Source organism: Orussus abietinus, unplaced genomic scaffold (assembly GCF_000612105.2).
Source record: "Orussus abietinus isolate OABI.00-Male unplaced genomic scaffold, Oabi_2.0 scaffold143, whole genome shotgun sequence".
Lineage (NCBI taxonomy): Eukaryota > Metazoa > Arthropoda > Insecta > Hymenoptera > Orussidae > Orussus > Orussus abietinus.
In genome coordinates this window covers 132784-148790 of record NW_019394298.1, presented here as the reverse complement: position 1 = coordinate 148790, position 16007 = coordinate 132784, and the positions used below count along the sequence as shown (strand labels likewise).

Sequence of the window (16007 nt, the reverse complement as noted above, 5' to 3'; positions counted from 1 at the left end):
AGTGTATCAGTCTCGGCGGAAGTGTACCTTCCGGTGAGACGAGCTTCCTTCGTTCAGCAAAACTGCCTGCCCGGCGGATTCTTCGCGATCCCGCTCATTCTTCTTCGTCTTTCTTCTCTACCGCGAAACACACAAACCCCTTTGCGAACCGAAGGACGAAGAATATCCCCCAAGCCGACCAACGGGGTTAGATTTCCAGAAATTCGAACAACCCCATTGGTTGGCGGGTCGAAGAAAAGTTTCTCTCGACAAAATTTCCTACCGGATCGTGTTCTCGAAACCTGAATCGGTGACATTTCACTTCTCTGCAGTTATTTAAGAAACAGGTTCGCCGTTCGATCCGCACGTTCTGTGCTTTGCCAAGAGTAAAGCTGAGTAGCGCTCGCCGTTAATTGTTACACTTTTGAAAAAGTTTATACAGTTAGAGAGTACTTATGGAAATAAAACTAACGGGAATGGACCCCTATTGCAACGAGTGAAAACGTGATCAATAATATTACAATCCCGTAGAAATAAGAATACGCGTTACGATCCGTCCGAAAGTATCCATTAATTATCACTGAATATAATTGCACCTGAAGATTGAGTAAAAGTAGTAGTAGAACTCGTCGTTCTGGCTTATCGACCGGAAACTTGAAATTCCTACCGTTTCAACATTTCTCATCTATTTCTTTTTGAACAGTCAGGAAACGGGAAAGATGATTTCTGGTAGTAATTACTGAATCTGCGAGCGTTTCTTCACCGCGCTCAATATTTCCAAAACCGGAGAAAGATAATAATCGCCAGGCATTAAGAGTGACCGCGTCCTTTATTTTCGCATCTACGGATAGAAATTGCCGTGAATTACGCCCGATACGGTACTCTAGACAAGTTAATTCCATCCCGGTCCACAGCGTTTTTAATATCGCACTTTTTCACCTTTTACGAGATCGTAGCAGTGATTGCATAACGACGGCCAACCCTTTCTCCGAGTGCACGAGCCGTGTGTACCGATGAAAGCACAGAAACGCGCACTTGGCTACGCGAAATAAACCCGGGGCATAACGGCCGAGGCGAGAGAGAAAGAGGAAGGCAAGACGGAGGGCCTCGACGAGAGACATCCTCCCTTCCTTCTCTCGCACCCTGACTTTATGGGGATTCGCCTCAAACTACGAGGAGAAGACTACGACGACGACCTTCGCCGGTCGCGGCGACTCCCGTTCGAGGGGGATCGAGTTCTCTCGGTCAATTATGTCGCCGGTGAAATATTCCCCGTCAACGGTTCGACCTCGCGAATCTCCAGGAACTTACATTAAGCCCGAAGACATTTTCGAGCAAACGTGGCCAAATACATCACCGACAGGCGCTTTAAAAACCCATGGAAAGTTATGGTCGAGAGGCAAAGGAGCACCGATCAAAAAATATACCAATGAGAATAGAGAAGTGATTTGAACAAGTACACTGTAAATGAAGCTAGTTAAAAGATGTTTTCAGATTGTATTTTAAAGCAAGCTTTTAGATCGTTAAACGTGCTCTTACTATTTTTCTGGTTAAAAGTACGAGATCATTCTAGGAAAATATTATCTGGTTGCGTTAATCCTTTTTGGTATATCCGTAGAGAAATTCTGGGTAGAAGTACAAGGATTGTCTACCAGACCAAATTTATCATAACATATATATTACCAATTGCAAAAAAGAATTATTTTGTTGAGAAGAAAAATTAGATTGCTGTTTTAAACGAATTTTCTTCACTTTTCCTGATATTTCTCTCGACGTATTTGATCACACAATTTTGTTCTAGCAATGCATATTTCCTTGAGTCAGCCAACTTTTTTTTTTCTCAGTATAGGAATCTGAAATAACCATATAATCTAATCAAGATATTTAATCAGACTACGGTAATTAGAATCTTCTCGTCATTTTAATCAGACTTTCTTGTTAACGATAAGCAGAAATCTTTTAACCCGGCGCGTCTAGTAACATCAACGGGAGTTATTTTGTTTTTTCGTCGAGTGTAAGAAACAAATCCCGCATACTTTTTTTCGCTTAAATAGAGAAAATAGGACGACAGAGACGGTAAACTTGCCTGGTGAAAATTGTACATTTTCTGGAGGCCTTTTTACAAGTACTTATATCGAGTTTTCAAAAATGTAGAATCGCATTTGTCCTCAATAAATAAAAGAATCCCCTTTCGACGGTACTCAGGTACCATCTCGAGACATCTTCTCCTGTGCGCGTTCTTTTCCCGTTCTACCCTCTATTTCCTACAAGAGGGGACAAAAGGGATAGTCGCTCCGTGGGCCATAATGAAACGCGATAAATCATCCGGCATCTCATCAACCGATCCGGCCGTGTCTTGTTACCAGGGTGACGCCCTTTAAAAATAAGAAAACCCTATAAAACCGTCGAATCAAGTCGAAATGGGCCTAAATCCTCCCGCGAAGAAATCAACGACGAAACCCCCGTTTGATTTTCAGACCCCTCTGAATTCTGCGGAGACGAGGGAATTTCTCTTCGTTCGAGGAACCTGAGAATCGAAACAGCCAACTCGAGGAAAATAAAACCCCGACGTACCGCCACAATGGTGGAAAGTTCTTTCAAGTTCGACCGATTTGGGGAACGCCTTTTCGGTCGGCGACGGAACCAGGAATAATATCACCCTCTCGACTTTTGGGGATTCCTCGCGACGTGCCCCGCCATCTCGGTTCCTTTATTTCCTTCTGTATCTCGCCCTGGATTCCGTGATTCATGTTCCGCGACGCCTCGAGGTTAGGCTAATTCCCAGAAAGGACGATCCCGCGATTTTCGAAAATAACCACGCGAATAGGAATTGTCACCGGGCGAGACTTCATGTACCTACTTTGCTCCGGGCACCTCGTTGCATGAAAGTAAATTGACGCATTTTCATGCCTTTCGGAATATTCGGACAGATGTTAACTTTCATGAAAGACCTCGTTATTAACGTGATTATTAATAATTATTCGCGGGTAATTTATAATTATTTGCGATAGACAAAAGGTTGCGATAAATAAGAGGTTGACCAGAGGTGGACAGTCAAGATTAACAATTTTCATCAGTGAAGTAACTTTTCAAAGCCTGTAGCAATTTCCATCTGCATATATCCCACCGATGAATCGTCCGGCAAACTTTTGACGAAATGACAAATTTGTCGAATAATTCGTGGAAAACCAGATTATTATTAGCAGCTGCGCTCTATACCTCTGCGCGCTGCACGAAAATAAACAAATCACGTGGGTTTATTTATCGAGTCAAAACTGGATTTGAAGCAATTACCGCGTAAGTCATTAACGATGAGGTGTATGGTAGAAACATATATGAAAAGTGTAAATGTTACAAGTGAAATGCTGGACTGATAAAGTTAGACGCCAAATGGTAGCGCGAGGTCTCTCTTGCTAACGCCTTCCAGGGAACGCACTATGCGCTTTTTTTATTCTCTCTCTTTCGTAGCGTAGGCTCGACTCGCGCGATCGGACATGGAAAGGTGCCAAGAAGTACCGCTGAGTTCATATGGCACTTCACTGGATGCATCTCAACGCAAACGGCGTCACTTGGATATATCCGAGGCCTGGAAACGCCCAGGAAAGGATCTCCTCTTCAACGACTCCTCGATCCCCTTTTTACATCCCCATAACTCGTGACTTATTTTTACAAAAGTAGGCTCTACGTTACCTTCCAGTAAATCTAATTTAGAAAAAAAAAAAGACGTTCACGTCTAGGAAGGATTTCTTCAAATTTAACGATTTAATTCCGTCGTGAGTTAGTTAGAAAATTGTCGCTTAATCGAATCCAATTTTCAGGGGTACAAAATTAACGCTAGATTCACGGATGTTTCTTTTATACCCGTTTCTGCAATTGTCAAATTGAGGAATGAACGAGAACCCGCAAAAAAAAGAAAAATTAATTAATTTAATTTAGAAACGACTTAATTATGTATTTTTTACTTATACGGTTTGGATATATGTTCGTACCATTTCAATGATAAAAGTCGGCAAAAGATAGAAGAAGATTCGTAATAGTTTCTGTAATCTTGTCAGTAAAATCCGATCCCGGTGAAATTCACGGATCTTGTGAATCTACTGTTAGGAAAGAAAAAAAGTTGTTTTCGCGACACCCCGTATACACGCAGAGCGGTGAGGATCGATCCAGGCGACAAGAGGGAAGAGTACGCCACTCTCGTTACGGGAGGACGATCCGCCTGGAAAATGCGCATTTCCAACCCTCGGTGGACATGTTTTCCTCGAGCCGGCCCACCGACGCATTCGCTTCCGAATTGCCGGCTCTCGTTAGACCGATCTTCATGATTTTATGCGCTACTCTCTTTCCCCCTCGTGAATTATTCAGTTCCTTTTCCTCTCCTCGGAAAACGCAGCGCGCCCCTCCCGGCGTTGTCGGCGGACACAATGAGCTTGATTCGCCGCTTTTTCGAAATAGCGCTTCAAGCGAGAGGTTCATCACCGTGTTTGCGATTTCACCTCGATTTCCGAGGGAAATCACCGGACGAGTCAATGGACTGCGTCGGCGCGAATCGAACGCAGAGGCAATCAAAACAGAGAGGACTGTGTGAACCTGGAATCCAGTTTGAGGCACAAACGAAATTAACAAGCTTATTGGAATGTTTCTGTGATGTAGACGTTCGTGTCATGTTGAGTTTTGTTCGTGACATTTTTTAACAAAAATTAGAGCTAATAAAAAAAAAATGAACAAATTCCGAAATCGTGGAAATGTGGATTTCTCGAGTCTAATGGATTCTCTGACGTTAGGAAAATTCAGAGCCTGCCAGAATCTCAAAAACGTTAAAATGGTCATTTTCAGCATTTGTTTATTTTTTTTTCAACACCTTTGTTTTGTGTAAAAAAATGGCACAGACAAAACTCAACATGGCACATTCGTCTACATCGCGGAAACATTCCAGTAAACCCGTTAATTTTGTTTGTGCCTCAAACTGAATTCCAGGTTCACATAGCCAGTGGGGAGCTAGGTTCAATTGGACAAAAAAAAAAAGGAGAAGAGCACGAGTATCTTCTATTTACTATATTTAACTACTCCCGCGATTAATTCTGTGCCCAGATAAAAAATCATTAACTTCGGAATCGTCCTATAACTCTTGAAAAAAATCCTATAAATTAAAATTCGAACGCTTCTCCATATGATTTGGAACAACATTTTGCCGCAAAGAAATATATATTTAGGGTGATTAAAAACATGGCAAGATGCTTTAATTTTATTTTTGCAAAGTGGGCTCTAACGTGCCTGGCAAGCCGTTGGGAAATGTTCGTTTAAAGCACGTGTGCTTGGCGGTGTCGAAAAGAAAGGGCGCTCCTCTCGATCGGAGGCAGCCCGCGAGATGTTTTTCTTTCGGAGCACCGCGTATAAGCAGAGTGTTAACGATCGGCCGACATGACGGGAGGGAACGGTGAGTAACTCGCATTACGAGAGGGCCCGCCTGGAAAATGCGCATTTCCAACGCTCGGTTGACTTATTAACATACAATGCCGCGCTGCCACTACACAACGAGGACGTTTATCGCCCGGTAGAATGTCCAATTATTGTTGTTTGTCGGTGGCAACTCGGGCGACAGATAGTACGCCCGATCGCGACTACCTCCAGATACTCGACTTCGTGCTTTTACGGAATTCCTGTAATACGATTTCCCCCCAATCCATAACGAAATTGTCCCCAGACGTTTCATGATGGCATATTGAAAAAAAATGCATGTATATATAAATGTTTTGGCAGTCGCGGTAAATAGTTGTTGCGTTTCGAACTTAGTAATTCTTTACAAGTCTCCTGCCAAACCTGAAAACATGGGCTTTTGAAAATCGACTAACCCTTGGGTGCATTTCGTAATTTTTGTATTTATATTTACATAAGTCTGTTAGCGGACTTAAACTTTTTTTTTGTACTCACATGCCTCGCGGTTAGAAAAATGGCTGTATACAAAATTATGTTAAAAACATCTATAAATGCGACAGAGAACAGCAAAGGAATAAGAAAGATAATTACAGCGCATGATGTATTAAGACTTAGCCAAATATCAAGAGAATGCATAGGCAAAATGATTAGAATATTCTTTCAATCATTATAGTCAATGGCTGCTCGATCACTCGTTCAAAATTTTACTTTTCCACGTGAAAATACAAAAAGGAATGTAACAAATTCTGTCAAAGCTTTCTTAGCCAACTTAGTGAACATTCGTAGTGAAGATTCACTGAACGGATAACACGAAGGGTTTATATAGAGGTGTTGCATCCAGCTGAAGTTGTCAAAAACTCATTGTAAGATCTCACCCCTTATAACTAGTCTCTGTCTCCCTAACAAAGGTTTCCGTCTAACCTGTTATTGCGGTTTCCCTTTTGTCTTCTCGTCATGCCCTCCCAAGTGTCTCCTAGACCTAGCACCAAACACGTAATAATATTTTACCGGTTAATACTTGGCCTCGTTTATACTTCAATAAATTCACTAATGATCTACATAGCCTCGACATAAACGTACTCCTGGCGGCTAAAAAAAAAAAATACTGCGTGGACAATACACCGGATCCGGACAAGTCCCAAGCGGCTCTCCCGTCGACACTCCTGAGCAATATATGGGATCGTTATAACGGAGTTGGAGAAATGGCCGATCCGTCGTCCCGGGTACGCGCCTCTATTATCAAGAGACAATAGAAATATCTCGTAACCGAGCCACCTCTCGGTGGTATGTATCGCCATGCTGAGTTACGGCGATAATACGTTAAACCTCGAACACCTGTCCGAAGTTGCACGTCGCTTTGTCATTTTAAGTTAAAGTCGTTGGAACTTTATGGTTGACGCATAAGGCTCGGTTAAAGTGAGCTACGATCTGGATTTCACAACTCAAGCTCGACGGGGTTAAATTATCGTGTCAAATAGAATCTTTGAAAGGGACGAGTCAGTTTAAGGACAAGAAAAGCTAATGACAAAATGATCCGATATCAGGAGACAAAGAACATTATTTTTCCGTATACAGTTCGCCAAACAACTAAACATCCTGTTTATGACAGGACAACTTGTATACAAACTGTTGTTAACTGATCTCTTTTTTTGTTTATACAGCTAGTTCCCGCTTTTCCGAATTAATTGGTTCTTATGACGACCGTTCGTAAATCGAGGATTCGCGGTTCGCTATGTACAATTTAATATAAAAATTTCTATAAACAATTCGCAAAACGGGGACTGCTTGTATTTTCATAACAGGTTTTAACGAAATGTCGAAAGCATATCTAACTATACATTTTTTAAATAAAGAACGACGGAATCATCCCAAACGTGTATCTACCCGATAAAAACCCGCCAACTTGAGTTTCGTAGATAGTGCGCCGAGTATCTCGGTGACCCGTCGAAAGTGATACGTCCTTTGGTTTATCATTTAAGCCCGAGTCGTTCGGGCTTTACAGTTGACACGTAAGGCTCGAAGTAATTAAGCTGCAATCTAAATCTTGCAACCGGTCCCTTGGCTTCGCCATACCCGAGTCGTTTATGAAACAACTATAAGGAGTGTAAATAAGTTATGGTCGGGCTGGGGATATCTTTATTGCAATCACCTCGTAAAATTGGTCAAATAGCGTTTACGTGGTAATACTTCCCCGGCTATTTTCCACCGGCACACAATGCCGAAGGAAGAGGATGAAGTAAGCTCCATGAGAAAATCATTTTATCGACGTATCCATGTATAAATAAAGATAGGTCAAAATATTTTCTTTAGCTCCTGAACGTCTTGTCAGACAATGTAACATTTTTGTCCCCCCCGCCTGCGGAACGCGGGATAAAATTATCATTTTCCTCGAGAGTAATGCAGATGATCGCGATATCGCGTTTCCAGGATGGAACAGTGGTTGGTAGGTGTCTCTATTAAGAATTGGCACGACAATATCTGGAATCAGCGACGGGCAGGTGGTATATCGCCATCTTGAGTTATGGTGATAGTACATAAAGGCCCGACCACCTGTCCAAAGTTATACCCCAGTTTGCTTTATCACTGAAATCCAAGTCGTTAGAACTTTATGGTTGAGACGTAAGCCTCGTTATAAATAAGCCGTGATCTAAATCTCCGGACCAGTCCCTTAGGTTCACCATGGTCGAACCGTCGATGGAACCGCGAATTATGGTTGGGCCAGCGATATCGCAGCTGCGATCTCACCGTAAAATCGGTTTTGAGATGTGGCTTTCAAAATACGAAGAAATCTCTCGGCGACTCTACTCGGCCAAAATAAGCCCGTTCAACGGGAAACGCTCGGAGAATGTCGGCGTAAAAACAGCCATATGTCATATTATTATGCCGCCATAAATTGTAGAATCGTAAATCCGATTAATCGTGACGGAGAATGTGGTTAGCAGGTGCTCCAGGCAGTTTGCGCAAGAAAGGGGAAAGAACTGTCTATTTTAATCAATTACACCCAGAAATGGTTACACTTATACCGGCGGTGTCTTGATAAGAACCTCGACTGGGAGACGCAGTCGAGAAATCAGTGCGAGTTCCAAATTGATAAGGAACCATTACGACGAAGATTAATAATAAATTCGCCTTCTTTCAATTCTCTTATTCCCCCGAAACTCGTTCTCCAAACCAATATTTTCACCCGTATCACAACACTTAATAACACTCCTGTACAAATTTCCATAATATTCTCGCAACTTTGCCGCGCGTCTACAATCCGCATCCATCAGTATTTATGTATAACTACGCGATTTTAAAACTGCCGATGTTGTATGGGAATCTTAACACATATATCCCCCGTATTCGCATTAGAAAATATAAACCGATAACGAAAGACGATCCTCTGTACGGAATAAGAGGCCCATTTACGTCCACCTTGTTTACTTGAATTATTTACTCTTCCCACGATTCTTAAGATTATCGAATAACGCCGTTCAACCCACCCGTTTCCCCGTGGCAAGGTACGGCAGAAGATCCGCACGGCGTTAAGTTTCACCCATAAAGTACCTCAAGGTGACGCGAAAGTGGCGGCGAAATCCACATCAATATTTATCACAATTTACAGCCCACTTTCTTTGGTCGCATCCGCATTCGCGTTTGTCGATACTAGCAGTAGGCATTCCATCTCCTCGTTGAACTTACTTACCGGAGTAAGTGCCTACGTCGCCGCCTCGAGAGGAAGAATCGCGACGAGAAAAATGGCCACGGTCGGCGGGTTACGACTCAAAGGAGGGAGAATTATCGTCGGTAACAGGCCGACAAAAATGTCTCTCTCTGTGCCGGAGTGAAAGGCTTAATTCGTTGACGAGGGCGGATCTAGAGGAAGATCCACGGATACGAACCTTGACCTAGAATGGACGGCGCGCGAACGTCGGCTGCTGTAACGAGATAATTGGCGAGAGCGAATCATCGCGCTTTCGGTTCCCTCTAACGAAGAGAGGTCAGCCAAACCTGTATTTTCTCTTCGTCCAAGAGGACGGCTCGTAGATAAGCTCATTTCGTTATCTCCGAGGCCCATGAAAAATGCCTCTCTTTGCGAAAACGACGTCTCTGATATACGTGAGCGCGCCAAGTTTCGTGTAATTGGCTTCGTTGCGCTTCGGAATGGAGGTTCCATCGGTATCGACCCTTTCAGGATTTGGGGGGAATGTAGAATTGTATAAATACCCGATTATGTGACGTATCGTCTAATAATAAGATGCACGGTTATCGCAATTTCGCCGTTTCGAGGGTGGTTGCGTACCGACGAAATACTGGCGGACATTGGGCAACCGGTTATGTAAGTATTTCAACATTCTCGCTCATTGTGGAATTACTTGTCGGGAGGAGGTGCGAAAAATACCTCGATCTGCCGTGGAGGAGATGGGAGAGGAAAAATGTATCATCGGGGATATTTATAAAATGTGAGAAATTGGGAAAAGGAGATGAGGAATTTGGAGCCGTGGTCACGCCGGATGACTAACCGAGTTACGAGCATATTTTGAAGTCACCACACGTTGAGAGACATTTTTCAATCTGACGAGTCCGCCCATTGATTAGCTGCGTGAAAGATTACCGATATGCAGAAACAGAGCCGAAAAACAGATTGCGAGTTATCGAAGCTGCGCCAAAAGGAAATGCTTGGAAACATTGTTCGGTGATTGCTGTAATCTTGAAAGCAGTCAAAAGTTAGGGCCTTCGCAACAATATGGCTCAAAATAAGTTCCCCGCAACCTACGAATGATAAAAACTTACAAGCATATCTATTTTCCGCGTAACCATGCAAGGTACATTCGATATTCATATCTAAAGAGTTCTACATTTTATCAAAATCCAAATAGTTCCAAACCCCGAAGAAGTGACCAAAACAAACCGCAGATCTGCCGTTAAACATTCAAAAAGAAAAAATTACAAAAACCACGTCAGAAAGATTGGCAAGCATCGCGACGCGTAGAAAAATATTTTTAAAACTTTAACGCGATTAGAATTACAAAAAAAAAACCTACGGCATATGCAATGGCCATTTTTCATTGTCACCTACGAGAACAACCGCTCGGAGTATTCATTTTTTTTTTCTAGGGACGAAAACCAATCGTGTTGCATCGTGACGACATTTCTAACTCCGAGTATTTTCCCTAGAAGCCCGGGGGCGAGTACGAGCATCTTTAAAGTCGACGATTACCCTAGGAATATATTCTTCTCACTCCTGGTGATTTTCGAAACAAACACGGAGTGGCCGCGAAGCGAGGTGATCGGTCGGGCGACATTTTTGCATAATTCCGCATTACGATTAGAGCCAACTCGGTTGCCGATTAGCGGCGGAGGTTTACGTGGAAGCTATCCTCGGCCGTAAAGGAGAGGTTAGGTAGGTACAGCGGAGAGCCGGGCATGCGCGTCAGAGAGAGAGAGTGAGTGAATAACGCACCGCGCGCGACCGAGAGAGACGGCGAGAGCGCGAAGACTCTTCCAATAAGCCCTCGCGCGCTAACAGTGTGCTCGAGTCATAAGCTTGTGTAACGCGTAATCGTTTCCACGGCCTTCTAGCGGGCAACTTTCTAAGCAAAACTGCCAGGCCGACCACGCTCGATTATGTCACACCCGGTATGCACTCGCCGTGAGTAATCCGAGAAATGGCGGCGAATTACTTCGCTGGAGCAAGAGGGAGAGAAGGGCCGAATTGGCTTGGATGTCAAAAGTTACGGAAATTCACACATACTTTGCACATATAAGTGGAAAAGTGAGTTTTCGTTAGAGCGTTACATAAATCGTCTTATGGCCCTCGATGTAAATTTTGATGTACGCGTCTATGTACGGGAGATATACGGTTTGTAAGAGAAAGAGGGGAAAGAGGTAAAAGAGAGAATATGCTAATTTTATTGATTTCGGTATCCCGCCGTTAAGCCACCACACGTTACAGAACAGATAAACGGTAGTAAAGCGCATTACGTAATTCTAATGGCAGTGAAGTAGTACATTTAGAATTAACATTATTATCCGCGTAACTTCTAGAGTCACGAAAAATGGTACTTGGTTATTAGTTTGACCCGATTGCTGAATGATGCACTTGTGGCCTCGAAAGTGGTACCGAATTCCACGACAGATGTGAACGAGCGATGACGCATTTTGAGGTAACGAGTAACTGACGAATCTACTTGTAAATATCGAGCACCGCGGAAATGATTATATTTAGATTAGAAGACAATATTTAGATTTTCCTACGAGAAAGAAGTTTCTGACGAAGCACGTAACAACGGTACCACAATGAAACACATTCACAACGGTTTATTTGTCACGCTTCCATGAATGGCAAGTATGTACGCTGATAACGACGTCGGAAATTCATTTAAAAAACAGAAAAGAGGGTTTCCAAGTTTTCGGAGTACACCGAAAGTTTTAATCTTACAGGCCAGGAAATGCCTTGCCGCGATAATCGTCTGAAATAAGCAGAAAGTGAGTATGGCCGCTTCGTTATCAGTCCACGATGCCACGTGTTTCACATTCCACGTGAGAAGTACATGTGCCTAGACTCACATGGAACGGATATGACGTTCCGCTAAATAGAGAATGTCAAAAATGAGAGTACGATAATTGTTAAAATGATATTCTCGTACCGCCAGCAATAAATTTATTGATGCAATGTATCTTTCCGTGATAAGACCACCGGTATGAACGTTTTCCGCTGAACGTACATATTCCCGGCGGGCCTAAATATTTTTCTTCTCACACGTGCAAACGTGCAATTAACTGCACATAAAGCTCGATAAATTGCCCGGTTGTTCGCCGCACCCGCGATCGTACTTCCAATTACCCAGTACATCATGTTCCCATTACCCATCTGTACATCAAGGAACGATCAATGTCAAATCGAGCACGATTCTGATTATTTCATGTTCATACAACGATTTTTGCATTATTGGATATTTGAAGAGAAATAACGTTACAAACCGGTGAAATGTATTAACACTTCTTGTTGGCAAAATGTTACAGTGTCTTCCACAATATTATTAGGTTAACAGTAATTTCGCGTTAAGACTCGACAACGTGATGCCACGAAAGATGAAAAGAAAAGGACGCGACAGAAATGCGTTTATTAAATCCCACGGAATATCTATGCACTAAAAGCGACGCGACGTGCAAGCGAATTAAGCGCATTATGCCACATACGTACTCTGAAAACGCGACGTAATTATTTGAATTAAATATAATAGTCCGAGTATGCGCGGTAATGTGGATGGTAAGTTGGTCGGAAATCATACGATGACCCTGGGATTAACGTGCAATTTAAGTATTTGATACAAAAGGTGTAATATGCTTACTAGTAGCCGCTTCGCAACCGTTTAACTAGTTACACGACTTATAACGAACGTGATATATTCGTTACGATAAATAACGCGGCACGAAATGGAAAATGAAAAGAAAGGAAGAGGATAGATCAAATGGTATCCGGTCTCATGCAGACATGTAATATACCGTACTTAGAAATTATTATCATATTTCTAAGACTATATCTCTTAGTTCTTTTTTCTTTTCAACAAAGCACATTTTTCAAATAATGCAAAAAAACCCACTTAAATATATTGCATGTGATAAACAAAGATAATGACTTCCAGAATGCGCGATAGGTTAAATTTATATACGGTGTTTCATTGAGTACTGTTTTATAAAATAAAAGAAAACCTCAGAACGCCATTACTTTATAAATTCTGCATCGTTTATCAACGTTTGTGCACGTTGCAAGCCACGGAACCCGAAGAGATGCGAAAAAACGTGCCCCGAGTTAATGGACAAGCAATGTATCTGACAACGTAACAATCGGGAATTCGTTCGAGGCGAATTGGTAAAGCAGACAATGTAATGATCGTGAGTTTGTTAAAGGGTTTTCGTAAAGCGGCAGGATGCGCCCGCCGAGCGAAACAGAGTGTTCAATTTCGTCCCACTGGTAATGGAAACAACATGGAACGACATTAAGCGCTCCATTCCTCTCAGCGTGCACTTTTCCGAAAACGTCAATAATATAACGCTCTCTAACCCTCGCAAGAGGAAATTCAAGTATCGTAAAGTGTCGTTTCCTACAAATGGTAATAATATTAAAACCTTACTTTTCATAATAAGAAAAACTAGCCAGATTCTGTCTCCCCTTTTTTGGTATACCGAATAAAAATCCGAATATATGGAATGAGGAAAAAATCGATGGAATGGATGAACGTAAATTGTACTTTTTTTTTAATGCCTCGAAAAACATTCGACGTTATTTCTGGCGGAGGTTTTTACGTACTTAGCAACCCCGATCCCGATTTCGACGGCCTGAATCTCGTGCAGAGAGCGTCTAAAAGCTGTAGAAAAAATTGGAAGCGAATGTACTGAGCGCACCAAACGCGGCAATACCAGCTGCGATAAATCGCCTCGGTGAAGCAAGAGAAGGTGCTTTTATTTCGTCTTGGAATCTTTTATCGTGGAGTTCCCCGACGAGCGAGACGAGGAATTCCCTCTTTCGCTTCTCGGCCGATAATACGCCCCGTGGTGGCCACGAGAATTTTATTATCGTTCCTTATGAGACATGGGAAGGCCGAGAAAGTATCGTCACGCTTCATATCATTAAGCTCGGTAGAGTTTCGCGCCAAATACATACGCACACTCATATGTATGCGCGAAGGTCATCGAGTTATTTACCGCGAAGTTCGGTGCAGCAATCGAATAAACATTAAAATCTCAAGTTTTAGAGCTTAGTAATGAATTCGCGGGTGTAATGACTAAAAAATTACTGCTTTTGTACTTGCAGTAATTATTTCAAATATATACATCAAAGCCTTTTTCTTCCCGGAGGACTGCTTCAAAATTGTTTAAGGTTGGGTTTCTTTCGGCCAACCATTCCGTCATTATTTGTGCTCGCGAACACATTAGCCAGATCAAAGTATAAGCTAAAATATTTTCTAACAAGACGTTTTACGCTTCGAGGAGTCAAGTGGACAGCTTCGGTATAGAAATCTTGCGAATAAGCGTCACTGAAATTTAATCTCGAACGTAATAAGGAAGATGGCATCACGATAACGACATTTTTCCACCTTATTGCATCGGAAGACTCAATTTCGCCGAGACAATTCCAGTGCACGAGTAATCTCGAAGAAAGCGATAAAGAAAAAAGGCAAAAATAAGAAACGGCCTTCGCGTTTCGAGACCTCTTTGAACATCCGTAGGAGTTCTAAATCGAAATTCCAATAAATACCGATTCATTTCAGTTTATTTCCTCTTTTTTGCAAGTACACGTTTTACAGAAGAATGCGTTAAATTAATTAATTGTTTACTTAACTCGAGTTCACACGTCCCCACAAGGCATCAACGCGTGACCTTTTCGCAATACGACTCACGGGATAGGGTTTTCGAAGATCATTACGCGAGGTGGAAATTCGATTACGAAATATCGGCGCGGAATCTTCTAAGAACGCGAGTCTACGACGCCCTTGTAACAGAAAACGACGCCGGATAGATCTCCGTAAGATCGTCACGATCGGGGCACAGGGTCGTGCGAGTGCGAGAATCTAATAACGATACCTTCAAGAAGAGTGGTCGAAGAACAAGCGAAGATAGGGCATAGTTTCAATCAAATAAACAGAATTCTTCCTTTGGTTTTTTTACGAATTAGGAAGTAGAATAAAAGTTCAAGGTCTTTGAGCTTGGGAGCCAACATTTACTGTCGATCCACAAGCTCGGCTGAAAGTTAATCTTACCTATACTTAAAGAGGGCTTTCAAAGGTAATATTCAAAGATGTACATTATACGTGGAATATCTGCCACGATCTACACGTGATCGCATAAAAGATATCGCATTTATGGTTCGAGGTAACATTAAACGTAACACCACTTGAAATGTGGGGTCAAAATGGCTCGATGTTACTTTCCACGTGATAAGCCGCAGCCGTTTCTGGAGAGTGCAATATTTTCTACTTTATTCCGACTTTCGACTTCGATCGCCGTACAGGATTCCAAATGGTACTTCCTACATAACGGGATTGCGAAGATCCGGTCTGCCCCTTATACTCGAGTGCTCGAAGAGCCTAGAGCTTTCGGACGCACCAAAATCTGAATATATTAAACGTTTTACGTACACTGCCTGAAATAATTCTACGTATGCCATAAGAACATGGCAACTGGTTAAATAAAGGAACGCAAAGAAGAATCTTTCTCTATTCGGAGCATCATCGAATTAATTGTTGACCAAAATAATTTGTAACTCATTAAGGGAGTTAATAGGTTCTGAAATGCTTTTCAATTAAATATAAAAGAGAATGAAAAGATATAGGACTTATTAGTCACGAGGCGGTTTTATTTGATATCTTGGAAAAAGAATATAAGTTGAAAAAAGTTTGCTTCAAAATAACGACCCTGGGTAGACTGGACAATCTTTTTTTTTTAACGGTGTACAAGATTAAGAGAACGGCAAATCTAAAGAAAACATTTAAGGTGATTTTAGAAATTAAAAACGATTTCTATTTTCTCTTTTTATTCTTTTTTTTTTTTTATTAGAATCTGAATTTTTCAGCAGAAACGATGTGTTGTCTGTTGTTTTGTTTCACACC

The 16007-nt window shown here is 42.1% G+C and overlaps 1 protein-coding gene across 4 annotated transcripts in view; it reads right to left on the bottom strand.

The window, feature by feature from the left end:
- The window catches only part of LOC105700390 (nuclear receptor coactivator 2), a 149544-nt gene that overhangs the window by 86845 nt on the left and 46692 nt on the right, over positions 1 to 16007 (bottom strand). The gene's annotated exons all lie outside the window — the stretch shown is intronic.